This window comes from Staurois parvus, unplaced genomic scaffold, assembly GCF_062004578.1.
Source record: "Staurois parvus isolate SC_StPar_1 unplaced genomic scaffold, SC_StPar_1.0 ptg000071l, whole genome shotgun sequence".
NCBI lineage: Eukaryota > Metazoa > Chordata > Amphibia > Anura > Ranidae > Staurois > Staurois parvus.
The window spans coordinates 1,730,072-1,745,343 of NW_028317867.1; the positions used below are offsets into that span (position 1 = coordinate 1,730,072).

At 41.3% G+C, this 15,272-nt stretch overlaps 1 protein-coding gene across 4 annotated transcripts in view; it reads right to left on the reverse strand.

Annotated features, from left to right (window-relative positions):
* The window catches only part of LNX1 (ligand of numb-protein X 1), a 250,324-nt gene that overhangs the window by 140,365 nt on the left and 94,687 nt on the right, over window positions 1–15,272 (reverse strand). The window lies entirely within an intron of this gene.

Below are 15,272 nucleotides of genomic sequence, written 5' to 3' on the forward strand. Positions count from 1 at the left end.
CTGATATCCGGCGACAGTCCGTTCACGAACGAGAAGCAATTCTGCACCCCTAAAACCAACATAGAGGAAAGGGATGGTCAAATTGCTGTGCTGCTTCCAAACCACCTCTGGCATGCCAGGGTCATTATGCAGGTCCTCGATGCCAGTTCTTGCCTGCGGCCACAAAATATCCACTAGCCACAAGTGAAGGTGAGTGGAGGACGTGAAGGTGGATTTCTACCAGCTTCAACCGCAAGCAGTACCACTCCTGAAAAATGAGAGCAAATAATCATTGACACGTCATCATGACAGTCAATTCTCAGTGCAGGCTATCTAGAGTGTCTTTCCTTTTTAACCATTTCAAGAGTTTAAGGAAACATTCTTGGAGCATCTACTGTGTTTGGAAAGGCCAAAGGTCCCCCCCTCCCCCAGGCACACTAATGCTTATGCAGGCCATAGACGGGGAGAAAAACAGCCGATTTTTCTTTTAAAAAATGAAAAATCGGTTGTTCAAGCGGCCGACGTTACCAGCAATGGTAAAAAAAAAATCGGCCGATTTTCATCCCGTCTACAGCCGGCAAAAAGTGTCCCTGCAGAGAGCTCCGCTATTTCTTTGACAGTTCTTTGACATTTATAGCGGTTGCAACAATGTATTTGTATCCATTTCGGATACAGATGTTTTTATTCGGAAACAAATAGATACAATGTTGCAACCGCTGTAAATGTCAAGGAACTGTCAAAGAAATAGCGGAGCTCTCTGCAGGGACACTTTTTGCCATACTGGAATTCCTCTCATTTTTCATCCTTCTTCTTCCTCTTCTTCTTCATCATCATCCTCTTCTTCCTCTTCATCATCTTCTTCTTCTTCTTCATCATCATCCTCTTCTTCATCATCTTCATCATCATCATCCTCTTCTTCTTTTTCTTCTTTTTGTCTTCCTCTTGCAGGTCACTGCTCATGTGCAGATTTTTTATCAGTAAAAAAATCGGCCGATTTGCCCATCATTGCCGCAAAAATCGGCCGATCGGCAAATTCGGCCGTTTTTTTCCAACTTTACCGAAAAAAAAAATCTGCCAAAATACCGAAAAACAGCCGAACAAATAGCCCACCAACGATCCGAAAATCGGCCGATTTTATTTTCGGACGAAAAATCGGCCGATTTTCGACCCATCTATGGCCTGCATAAGATATGGTGTGGCCCTAGGGTCAATGTGTGTTTAGAATACTTCCAAAATGCACATACAAAAACACTCCATCCAAATGCATGTTGCATTTCTATAGCATGTTAAACAGAAGAAAAATGCACTTACATAATGTTAACATGCGCAAGTAAAAATAGACAAAATCCACATCCTTTTATTCTGGCTTCACATACATGCATTGTGGTCTAACACCGCACTCCTGGGCAAATCACATGCAATTTGTGTGCGTTGCAATTAGAGACAAACATTTTGCACACCTCAAATTGCACCGCATCCGGGCCAAAAATGTGCAGGACCCTTTTTCAGGGTATGCACATGGGTGTGAATAGGCATGCCATCCAATTTGGCAAATCGCAATACGCTTTGTGTACCAATATTGGTGTGTTGGTAACTTCACCTAGAAAGCCGCAGCAGGTGGCATGAAGGGGTTGCGGTTGTGATGCGGTGCAGCGCTTGCACAGAAAACACTGCAAATTTCACATGGCATCTGTGTGACACCAGAATGTGCCAATATGTGGCTTGACAAAGCACAGTGGTCAGTGCAGATTATTTTCAATCCATGTTTTTTTACACTTTTCATTCACTGGTTTAACTCAGGTGATCATTAATCACAATTATCTCCGGAGATCACATGCAGCCCCTCAACCATCTACACATATCTCTGGAAATCTATACAGATCTCCTTGAAAAAATGTCTCCTCTCCTCTTCGGAAAACAATTGTCCTCCACCTCATAAACAGGGGGACAGAGAAGACTTCTCCTTGATAACTAAAATCAGAGTAATTATCTGTGCTTAATAAACATACACCAATACTGCAAATGCATTGTACTGTCCAAGGCATTGCACACTAATGCATTGCACACTAGAAATGTCAAATGCGTTAGTGTGTACAGTGCATGAGTGTAAAATGCTTTAGTGCACACTGCAGTGTACAACGCATTGCACACTGTAATACTCTGTACAAAGTAATACCGTGTACACCCACACATTGTAGACTGTAATGCACTGTACACTGTCATGCAGGATGGAGCAACGCATTGCACACTGTGATACCATGTACACCCACACATTGTAGACTGTAATGCACTGTACACTGTCATGCAGGCTGGAGCTACGCATTGCACACTGTGATACCGTGTACACCCACACATTGTAGACTGTAATGCACTGTACACTGTCATGCAGGATGGAGCAACGCATTGCACACTGTGATACCGTGTACACCCACACATTGTAGACTGTAATGCACTGTACACTGTCATGCAGGCTGGAGCTACGCATTGCACACTGTGATACGCTGTCCACTGTCATGCAGAATCCAGCAACGCATTGCACACTGTTATACCATGTACACCAACACATTGTAGAATGTAATGCATTATACGCAGTATACATGTCCAGATATTCAAAGATTAGCCATGAAGGCCTAGCTGGTTTCCTATTTGGCGACCGCAGATAGCCGAATAACGCTACACTGCATCCAGGCAGCTCTGGGAGGGTGTCATATGACATCCTGGCAGAACGCGCTCTCCGTGATTGCTGTGTCCTAAGGACACAGCTGATCACGTGATGTGGTAAAGACCAATCACAGCGGCTTTTCACCATGTGATCAGCCATGTCCAATGACACGCTGATCACCGGGAAATGCATTTGCCGGGTCTTGGCTGCACTTTCATCACGCTGTCAGAATGTGTGGAAAGTACTGCCGAGAACCAGCAGTTATCAAAGCAGGGGTCGGCCCCGATGATCAGTGCCCACCAGTGCCACCCAACAGTTCCGCCCACCTGTGGCCAGCAGTGCCGCCTCATCAACGCACATCAGTGTTGCTAAATTACCAGTTTACCAAATGTTATAATATAAACAGCCTTTTATTCATTATGAGCTATTTTGTGGTTTATCGAGCAAAAAGTAAAACTCACAGCAGCAAGTCAATACCACCCAAAGAAAGCTCTATTTGTCTGAAAAAACTGATACAAATTTAAGATGGGTACAATGTGGCATGACCGCACAATTGTCATTCAAAGGGTAACAGTGCAGAAAGATGAAAATTGGCCAGGACAGGAAGGGGGTAGGAGTACCCAGTAGGCAAGTGGTTAATATAATTGACCCATCAATACCCAGGAGCTAATGTACAGATAAGTAGCATGTGCACCAAGTGAGATTCTGCTAGGCCCCACCCACAAAATTACAATTACTTGTCCCTCACATGTTATAAACATATTTGCAATGGCCACAGTTACTTTACATATAAGGATCATCTCCTCAGTTGAGAACTGTGCTCTCGCCATGTCCAAATGCCAATAAAGTTATCAAAATTTTCAACCAACACAAAACCTCCAACCACTTGTCATCCACTTACACTCCCCACAACCACTTCCGGGTGCGTGCGCACCAGATGACGGACTTCCAGGAGGATAGCTGCTCGTGCGCCATGGGGGACACCTGTTTGGCGTTTATTTGTGCACGATCGCGCATATCTATGCACGATCGCTCATTTCTATGCACGGCTATGATAGCTTTCGCGAATGTGTGTTTTAGTGATTTTTTTTCTTTTTAAACCTTGGCTAATATATCTTTGTTGCCAAAGGCCAAAAATCAACATACAGTGGGGACTATTTTATTACTGTAAATCAAATTGTAGAAAACCTGTAGCTGGCTGCACAGTGAATGTGACATATTCATTAGTACATAATATTGTGGTGCAAGCAGGTTTTTTATTTTTTTGTTTGGTTTTGAAAAAGCCAGTTTGCACCCACTTGCATATTCACGCTCTTACAAGCTACATTTGAGCAGATTATATAAGTATACAAAGTAACTATTAAGGTTGTTCATATATTGAACATAAAATAAACACAAAAACATCGGTCAGACATTTATTGATCAAATATATCTTCATTTATTTGGTCAGCAGGAACAAGTAGGTACAGTCAATATCTTGGTGAGTCACAAAAATAGGATTGATGTGGCAAAAATAAAACACTCCTGCTCATAAGAGCTTACAATCTAAAGATACTTCTAATGAACTGTGTGTGCTCAGGTTATAGCAGGAAACAAAGGGGAAGATGAATCAAGTAACATTTTCGTGCAAATAAGGTTTACTTACACAATCATTTAGTATAAAGATCCATTCACAAAAAAGTCTACACATCAAAATATAAAGAAAACAAGACATATGTGAAAAACCCCTCCCACCTCTACAAACCCCCTACACATACATTTGTCAGCAGGTTTGTAAGAAAAATGCATTTGAGTCTAAATAAGCAAGCAAAATTAAAACAAGAGCAGATTTTAAACAAAACGATTGACATGTGTGAGGCTTTCAATGCAAAAAGAAAAAACACAATCATTGTGCAATAACACACAAACACACTTTACAAGGCCAAAAATATGCAAACATTTCCAGCCCACTTCCAAACACAGCCTGAGTGGTGTCTGGGGCAATTCAGCACAAAATCTCTTCCTCCTCCAAACCACTACAAGCAAGGACTTAGTCACAAACCACCCGGCCTAGTAACAGGCCAAATCACTCCCTACTGCACATCTTTATATAAGCTAGGTTGTATTTGGAGCACGCCAAACAAGGCCCCACACCCAATGAAGCCACACCCACCACTGACCTTAGTTTGGTCAGTGAAAGTGTTTTCACCTGATGAATCGGCTTCCTACCTGCATTAACCCTTGGTATACAGGCCCCACAAATCAGAAAGAAATATACAGTGAAATGTACGTGTGCAGCATACAACAGAACATTGAGCAGGGATGTGAAAGGGAACCCCAATTGGAACCTTTATTGCTACTATGGTCACAATTCCCTCCAGATTCTCGCATGAGTTAAGACAGTCACATGACCACATCTTGCATGCAATACTGAAAATGACAAATCGATTTGACTAGTATGGTGAATTTCCCATCAATTGGTAAAACACTCCAGAAATCAAACATCACCAAACATTACACTCTGGGCAAAGCTGATTTACAAATCATGCGACTTACAGTAAAGTTGACCATTTCAATGCAATTTTCAAGACATCTGACACAGATCTCTATGCAAATTGCCACTAAAGTAGTACATGTACTACTATAGAAATCAGTGTTTGAAATGCACCCATGTGGTCACTCTAATAGCAGACAATAGGGTGCGACTTTGCAGACGATTTACAGCTTGCATGTTGTGCAAATCACATGCCAAGTCCCACTCAATGAGCACGCTATTGGAGCGTTCATATTGTTGTGGTTCAAACTTGGTAGGAGCCGCAAGTAATAATAGAGTAATGAATACACTACTTTTCATGCAATTTGCTGAGAGATCGATGTCGAATGTCTTGCAAATTGCACTTGAAATCACCATGTACCCTGACTTTGAAATCATGCATCTTCTATGCAAGTCACATGATGTGACTGTGGTGTCAATAACACCACTTAGAAATCTGCTTTAATGTGACCGGGTAGCCCCCAGTAACATTGTTTGCGATTGCCATGCAATTGGCATGACAGGCGACTTGCAAATCGTAGACCAAGTCGCACCCTATTGGCCACTGTAGGCTCTGTTCACATCCAATTGGATTGTGAACTCGTGCAACTTCACTGTAAGTTGGACAATTGCCGCATCGGATTAGATGTGACAGTGGTGTTGGCCCCCAGTAACATTGGGTGCAATTTGCCATGCAGAGAGCAAGCTGCTGGCCATGCCAATCACATGACAAGTCACATCCAGGGTGTGCAATTTCAGGTGCGATTTGTGCATTGACATCGTACCTGATATTGGATATAATGAATGTGAGTGTATTAACATACACCATTTGTTGCAGCGAGAGTTCAAAGGTATTTGAGAATTGTGGCCATTTATTAGCAATTTAACATCTAGACTCAAATAGAAATCGCAATGCTACACACAATTGAAAACACAACTAGTTAGTAATTCTCTAGAAAACACAGTAAAATTGGCAACTTAAAGAGTAATTTTCAATTGCATATAGTGTGAGCGAAGCAGGAAAATCAACAAAGGAAATAAATCTTTGAAGGCGTGCGGTACCTGCCTGCTGGGATAAGGGTCTGCTATGCATTTGGGGGAAAAATGCACGCCAGGATTTGTGACAAGTTTGATGTGTGGATTCACCAACCAAGTCTTTTCTCTCTCGTTCACTCTTCTGAATGTCTCTCTTTATCACTCTTCAGTATGTATCTCTTGCTCACTCTTCTTTGTCTCACTGGCTCGCTCTTCTCTCTCGCTCACTCTTCTGAATGTCTCTCTTTATCACTCTTCATATGTATCTCTCGCTCACTCTTCTTCGTCTCACTCTTCTCTCTCTCTGTCAGCTCTTTGCTTGCCAAATCCTTCACAAAAGTGGGTGGAGTGTAAACCATCATTATCAAATAATTCAGGCCCTTATCTTATCCCATTGTATGACATTCACATAAGGTGCAGCTTTGAAGGTGTTTCAACAGACAAGGCCTCATTCTAATTCACATTTTAGGGATCATTTAGACAGAATGCAAAGATGTTGCCAGAACATGTATGTGAAGACAGCCACACACGGAGATCATGCTACTACCTCGCCGGGGGTGGGATTCGAACCGACAACCCTAGAGTTGTAAGGCAGCAGTGCTAACCACTAATCCACGGAGCTACATTGCTAACCCAGCCTGTATTTCTGTGCTGTGAATCAATCCTAGGTCCCTGGGCATGGTCAGTTTAACTAGCCAGATATCTCCAATGTGACACAAATGTTGTGCTATGTTGCCAATTCAGATGTATGTTGGTTCTATGTATCCCAATACAAAGGATTGCAATACTAATACAGGCGTACCTCGGTTTACCAACGCCTCAGGGAACGTCATATTTGGGGTACAAATGTCAAACCATTTCAGTTAATTGGTCTGTTTACAAATGTTTGAATAATTTGGTATGGGCATGTGGCCTGGTATGGTTCAGGAGGGGGGGAGGCACTCGCTCGTCGTCGTCCCCCCCTTTCCTGACCTGCCGGGCTGCATGCTCGGATAAGTATGTGTTATGGATTTAGGGGGGTACCCCATGCTGTTTTTTATTTAATTTCAGCGTGGAGTTACCCCTTAACATCCATACGAGACCCGAAGGGCTTAGTATGGATGGGAGGGGGGACCCCACGCCAGTTATTTAAAGAACAGTTTATAAATCACTGCAATACTTTGACATTCAACTGTCAGTGGGGAAATCCGCCGACAGCTGAAACATGAGCGCTGCATTGGTTTTCATTACTAAAATGCTGCATGAGTTGATAACATAACTCATGCGGGATTGTAGGAGCGACAGCCATGAGTTAATGTTTCATCTGTCAGCGGGGTTCCCCACTGACAGCTGAATGTAAAATAATTCCCTTTATTGCATAAATAATAAAAAAAAAAGCGTGGGGTCCCCCCTCCCATCTGTACCAAGCCCTTCGGATCTGGTATGAATATTAAGGGGGAACTCCACGCTGGAATTAAAAAAAAAACCAGCGTGGGTCCCCCTCAATATCCATACCAGACCTTTATCCGAGCATGCAGCCCGGCAGGTCAGGAAAGGGGGGGGACGAGCGAGCGCCCCCCCCTCCTGAACCATACCAGGCCACATGCCCTCAACATGGGGGGGGTGCTTTGGGGCAGGGGGGGCTCCCCCCCCAAAGCACCTTGTCCCCATGTTGATGAGGACAAGGGCCTCTTCCCCACAACCCTGGCCGGTGGTTGTGGGGGTCTGCGGGCGGGGGGCTTATCAGAATCTGGAAGCCCCCTTTAACAAGGGGGCCCCCAGATCCCGGTCCCCCCCCCTACGTGAATGATTCCGCGGTACACGGTCCGCAGACTCATTCACAAAAAAACTAAGTGTGGTGTAAAAAAAACACAGTACAGGGTCTTTGACAAGTCCTTTATTAAAACAATGTCCCCCGAAGTAGATCCAACGTCAATCGCGGCGGCGGCGACCCGAAAAAAGGTAAAAAAAAAAAGGTTCCGCTCCCGTCCGAGGCTTCCAGCCTAGTGAAGAAAAGCCTAGCTGACAGTTCTTATATAGGTATGGGCGGGGCCAGCCGGGGACATCATCCCAGTGACCCGCCCCATGTCACATGCTTGCTGTTCCCGGCTGGCCCCGCCCCATACCTATATAAGAACTGTCAGCTAGGCTTTTCTTCACTAGGCTGGAAGCCTTGGACGGGAGCGGAACCTTTTTTTTTTTTTCCTTTTTTCGGGTCGCCGCCGCCGCGATTGACGTTGGATCTACTTCGGGGGACATTGTTTTAATAAAGGACTTGTCAAAGACCCTGTACTGTGTTTTTTTTACACCACACTTAGTTTTTTTGTGAATGAGTCTGTGGACCGTGTACCGCAGAATCATTCACGTAGGGGGGGGGACCGGGATCTGGGGGCCCCCTTGTTAAAGGGGGCTTCCAGATTCTGATAAGCCCCCCGCCCGCAGACCCCCACAACCACCGGCCAGGGTTGTGGGGAAGAGGCCCTTGTCCTCATCAACATGGGGACAAGGTGCTTTGGGGGGGGGAGCCCCCCTGCCCCAAAGCACCCCCCCCATGTTGAGGGCATGTGGCCTGGTATGGTTCAGGAGGGGGGGGGCGCTCGCTCGTCCCCCCCCCCTTTCCTGACCTGCCGGGCTGCATGCTCGGATAAAGGTCTGGTATGGATATTGAGGGGGACCCACGCTGTTTTTTTTTTAAATTTCAGCATAGAGTTCCCCCTTAATATCCATACCAGACCTGAAGGGCTTGGTATGGATGAGAGGGGGGACCCACGCTGTTTTTTTTTTTTTTTTTTTTTATTGCGGACCTTTATTTTTACATTCAGCTTTCAAAATAAATTTTATCTAGACCTTCAAAATAAGTAAAATCATAACAGAAATAATTATAAAGGATAAGAAACAAAAATATAATCACTAAAACGAAGGAAATCTAATTAGATTACATGAAGATATGCTTAATGCTGTTTATTAAACACAGTAGTCGCGACCGAGTGCCGGCTGTCAGAGGAATCCACAATCAGATTCACTATTAGTCAGTGGCTAAAAAGCAAACGCCCATGGCAGAGGACTAAAAGGTGTTCTGCACATGCTCAGTTCTATCTGCCAAAGACACTGCACGGGCATCTAGATTTTTACTGTGTCGATTTCCTTGAGAAAAACGATTTTTAACACATTCTTAATTTTTTTGGAAATAGCAGATATTGTTTAAAGTGAAGTCCTGATATTTGGCAAAGCAAATTTCTAAGTGAACATGTCTCTACAGTGATTTTTCATGGTGTTAGACGTGCTTCTTAGCAAGTCTGCTTTTGTGAGTCTGATTCCGGGCGTGTGTCTTTTTGTGAATTAGATTGGGCGTCTGCTTATGGGCTCTGCTCAATAGTGAATTAGGTTGCAGGGTCAAAAATGGACGGACGCCCATGAAAATTGGGCTTAAGCCCATAAATATGCGCCCACGCCCAATAGTGAATCAGGGCCATGGAGCCCACTGACCAGCTACACAGTTATGTAGTACAGGAATACCTCGGTTTACGAACGCCTCGGTTAATGGAATTTTTGGTTTACGAATAAAAATTCATTGAAAATAATTGCTCAGTGTATGAATGTTTTCCGCAATACAAACAGATTAATTGGTTTCAAGTTACAAAATTTTTTTTATCATGTCCCTGTACAGTACTATGCCTTTAAAGTTCATTTTATAAAGAGTTTTGAACAGATAAGACTTTTTTTGACCTCTGGAATGGATTAATTGGTTTTCAATGCATTTACGAATTGTTTTTGCAATACGAACGGATTAATTGATTTTCAATGCTATTACAAATTAATTTTTAATCATGTCCCTGTACCGTATTTATGCCTTTAAAGTGCACTGTAAAAAGAGTTTTGAACAGATAAAATACTTTTTTTTACTTTTTCCTGACTTCTGGAATGGATTAATTGGTTTTCAATGCATTCCTATGGGAAACCACGTTTCGGTTTATGAATTTTTCGCAATACGAAAAGTCCCGCGGAACTAATTACATTTGTAAACCGAGGTACGCCTGTACTTTGGAACTTTCATAATGAAATTGCATTCTACTTATTTTTGATCTCTCACTTTTTTCCTACCCAAACAGGGGTGGACTTACAACTAAGGGTGCCCCCGGGCAATAGGGGATCATGGGGCCCCTGTGTCCTTGCCCAAACTCAAAACTGAAAAAGGTACCAGGGGCATCTCATGGGGCCCTCTACTGACTCCAGGCCCTCGGGCAATGCCCAAGTTTCCAAATGGTCAGTCCACCCCTGTACCTAAATAATCGAAATATCCTCAGTTTACAAGAGAGCAAAGAGCAATGCATAACATTTAGTAGCACCCAGCAGCCAATTGCTCAGAACAAATGAATGTTACTGAGGACAATTGCACTCTGCAAATAACCAATGCTTTTAGCACTGCCTTAATAAGTATACCTGAGTTAGCTGCAAAGCAGATTACACATACAGCGACTCCTTTGCAATATCTTTCTCCATTGCTGACAACAATGCATGCTTTTATAACAACATTATGTCTTCTGTGGAAAGAATTGGAACTCTAATCATTGCAATAATCATTACAATTTCTCTGTCAGGAAAACTCCTCGCTTTATTATCTGAAAATGAAAGCGGCTTTTAAGTGTATCTGGCTTTGTGCAAAATAGAAATAATGTATCAAGATACTTTATTCTGTGGAATCAGGAATGGGCACAACTTCCCTGCTTGTCTTAAGTATCTTTTACCCAAGTGAAGCATTTCTGAAGCAATCAGCAGAAAAACCACTGTTTATAGTGATGTAGGCGGAGATTGAAGAGTTTCTATGGAATTGGGATTCTGCTAGAAATAATCTTCTGCAGATTGTGTTGAGAAAGATAAATGTGTTTGATAAGGAAATATGTCAAAATAATCATCTATGTCAATACACCTGAGGGGTAAGGATACGATCAAATACACCAACTGCACTTAAAACCGTAGAGGAACACAACCCAAAATTATATTTTTTTTAATTTCACATGAGTGGTTCAGAGTTTGATCCTGTGCTAGGTCTTCTCTGCTTGGCTCAAAGCAAAGTTGTTTTTGTCACCAATAATTTTATTGATTGGTTTTATATAGGTTTAAGGTGGGCCAAAAGTGAGTTTACTATATTATGGCTACCCCACTACAACATTGCTTTTCAACACTGGTGAACCAGTGGCAAATTCTAGGTGGTCCAAATCTATTTTTTAAACTTTGCTGTAGAATGTGCTATCAAGGGTGGCAGTGGGAAACTGGAAGCTGGATGATTACTGCTACAGCTCGGCACAGGAAAGTAGCAACAAGGTGTCAAGTTGATGCAAAAGACAGAGCAAAGAATTACTCTGATGTGGTTCAATGTGTCACATCCTATCCCACCCCACTGAATCAAAACTAGAGTTCTCCATTCAGCGGGGGCCATGAGATTTGCTAATTGCAGAATTCGAATTGTAAAGTGAAAGACGTTAATGCACAACCTCCATTTACGGTCAGTTTGGAGGTTAAACAATATTGGTCACTTTGTCAAATACTGTATAACCCCTACCTGTTTATACTGTATACACTTTTATAGAAATGTAGTCCAGAGTTAGAGAACTTCTAGGCAATACTGTGAACTCTGGCACTAGTGAATAAGGACTTTGTTTTGTATTTTTTCAATAACCTAACTTCAGTTAATGTAACTCTGTTTTCATATATCTGGACACTTGATTTGAATTTTAGAAGGTATGTAGTGTCTCACTAAGCATATCTCCAGCGAAAACCATTTCTCTTAGTTCACAATCTAGTTATGAATTATAGATGCCTTCAAGCTAGTAGAACTCAACCATGCATCAAGTGGTTGGGCAATGGACAGCTTCTTTTTGAGAATTACAGATCTCAAGGGAAATGCAGCTCTTGGCGCTTGAGGTTGTCACAACAATTTTCTTGATTAGCCTTTACTGTTTAGCTGAGAATTTCGTAAATGCTGTATCTGCATTGTAAATTTTACATGTCGCTCCTGGCTGACCATTTCTTAATGGACTTCAACATCTGGCTCATTACTAACTCACAAAAAAATCTAAACATATAAACTCTGGAGACAGTTCTTGATTCAATTATAACCATTACAAAAATAAAGGAGAGGAGTGTGCTTGACACTAAGGAAAACTTATTTTTCTTGTTGAATTTTCCGATACAACAGAAACACTTTGCACTCAAACTTTAGGTGCTGTGTATTGTGGATGGAGGAATCCGTTAGATTTCCTTTGTTCAGACTGCAGGCAGACTGAAAAAAATCAAATAGATTATGGCCAGCTGTAGTGACAATGGTCACAAGGAAAAATGGTGACTCCAACTAGCAAGGACCCAGACAACTGTTAAAACTTACATGTTCTAAATTTTGGCCATGCCCTCAAGAGCTAGAACAACAAATTTGGCTACTTTTTTGCTTTAAGAAAAGGCACTAGAAATTCTGAGAGTGTTTAGAAGTGACTTCAATACTACTGCTGTCGAACTGTGGATGACAGGGACATTAGAAATGAATATTGTAAAGTAGTATATTTATTTGTGTTTTGTGATTGTGTGTGGAAGTGAAAATGAACAAAGACAACAATTTGTGAAAGTTCATAAACTGGGACCAGGTGATGTTTTCTTCCTGCAGGGGAGATATATTCCTGGAGCTATTAATGAAAAGCAGTAGTGAATGATCTCCTGCCTAGAACCCACTTAGTGGTTCAAACAACTGATTTGTTGACCTGTACTCATGTTAATGTCCATCTCCTGCAGAGAACTATATATTTTGCTGGTTTATGTGTAGCAATTCACATAACATACCATCTGTTTTGAAATAGGTATTTCTGTACACACTTTCATGCATATTATAGATATGTGCTCTATGGAAAACTTACAACCTTACCTACAAATATGTTAACTTGGATTATTTACTAACATATAACATAAAAGGTGTGACTTCAGTAATCAGTTTAGAGAAGCTCTATGAGTCATGATTTCTGACGGGTTGACTCGCGTTTCTTTATCCAAATGTTTTATCCACTGCCTTTAATTGATCCCATGTGAAAAAACAATTGTATTAAAAGTAATACATTTGCTTTAAGGAAAAAGCCACCACCTTTGGTCTGGTGTAGTGGTGGTTTCCCAAGCTCCTGATCCCTGTGTTTGTGTAAATGTAATTAAAATATTTTGTGTTAAATTTATGTTAAAGTATATTAATTGTGGATTCCAATTATTTTATTAAATGGGAATTGATTACATTTCTATTTTATAGTTTCACAGAACCTGAGGAAGTGTGACACATGGGCATCCATGAAATGCGTTGCAAAAAAATGTTAATTTCCCCTATGATTGACATCAAGAACCCTGTAAAGTATTGGTTCGATTAAAACAAAGGATTCAAACAATATGTAGGGGTTGATTTACTAAAACTTGAGAGTGCAAAATCTGGTGCAGCTGTGCATGGTATCCAATCAGCTTCTAAATTCAATTTTTTCAATTAGGCTTTGACAAAAAATCTGGAAGTCGACTGGTTTCTACGCAAAGCTGCACCACATTTTGCACTCTCCAATTTTAGTAAATTAGCTCCACAGTAGGTCGGGAAGATCAATGGTACACTGTGGAACAACGTTTTCCTTTATTGTGGAATATATTGTAATTCATAAAGGAAGTCATGCATGGCTAAGATCATGTGGTATTTTAATGTTTTATATGAACTTGAATAAATGTTTGGATTTGTAACAGTGCCGTATACTGTAAATATGATTTGGTACCTTTAAAGTACCATACTGTATGGTTGGATGAATGTTGGATTGTCTGTCATTTTTTGTAACAGCAAACATACATGACCTGTTTTTTCTAATTTAGTGTAATTTATTTTTGGTATTGCCAAAAAAGCATTTATGTTTTCGCTTTATTTGTATGGGTTTCTTCATGGTGGTCTGATTGTATCTCTAAATCCAAATGCACAATCCAAAAACAAATGGGCAGGATAATTGCTGATATCAGCATGTGTGTGATTCTGTGTTAGAAAAATTATTATGGTTTTTGTGGGTTCAGCTTGATATGAATGGTTCATTGAAAAGCAAGAAACTAATAAAGTTTACTTAATTAACCTTAGTCCAAGTTCTCTGCAACTTGGAAGGCAGGTTTGAATCTGATTGGAGGCTGTGAGACATCTTTTAATGAGTGTGAGAGATAGCAAGGAGTCTGCAGTGGGTGTGTTTGGGAATTTTTGTCCTGCATCACAAGCAAAGATTTCTAGATTGCAACATTACCAACAAATGGAGTTGGATGTGGTGGGGTACTACAGCAATATCTACATAAAACTGGAAGATGGGGTAGGAAGATTGTGTTGCCTGTACACATCTCAAGACCTAATGGTCACTTCTGACTATTCAGGTTTCTATATTATATAAAAAAAATGATTACTACAGGTTATAGTTGGCCAGAAAAAGCCAAGGGGAGGGCAAAGGACTATGCAATTAACAATAAAGGTCTGCATGCTACTACTAACTACATCATTCAACAAACAGCAATATATTATTATTTAGGGTGCATAAACTTCTCAACAGTGTATAAATCTGTTTTTAATGTGTAGAGTAAGCAAACACACCACATAGCCAAACTGCTTTAGCAATATGTTTGTATTAGGCATATACAGTACACACAATCACCTACCAGGTACAAATAACCAAGTATGTCATTTAACATCAAGCATAATGCAACAGAGATTCCATTGTTGAATAACAGCAAAGAATATGCATGCATATAGGTGCTAAGAGCTATACTTAAACCGTGTAAGAGCTGCTGTTCAGAAATACATACTGGAATACAATACCCAGAATAGAGTAAAAAAGGAAAGCTGAGCCAGACTCTGGTGAAAAGAGAGAGAGGAGGAGGAAATAACATTGTTTCTGAGATCCAAAAACACCTCAAGAACATCCTACTAGCCACCAATACTATCTGCTGTCTCTATGCAGCTGATTCTTTCTGGTTACTGACTTACAACTATGAGGATACAAAACAGGAGTGCCTAGGCACACTCACATACCAGGAAGTGCACTGCTACTGTTCATGAGAAATTAAGGACAAAAGAGT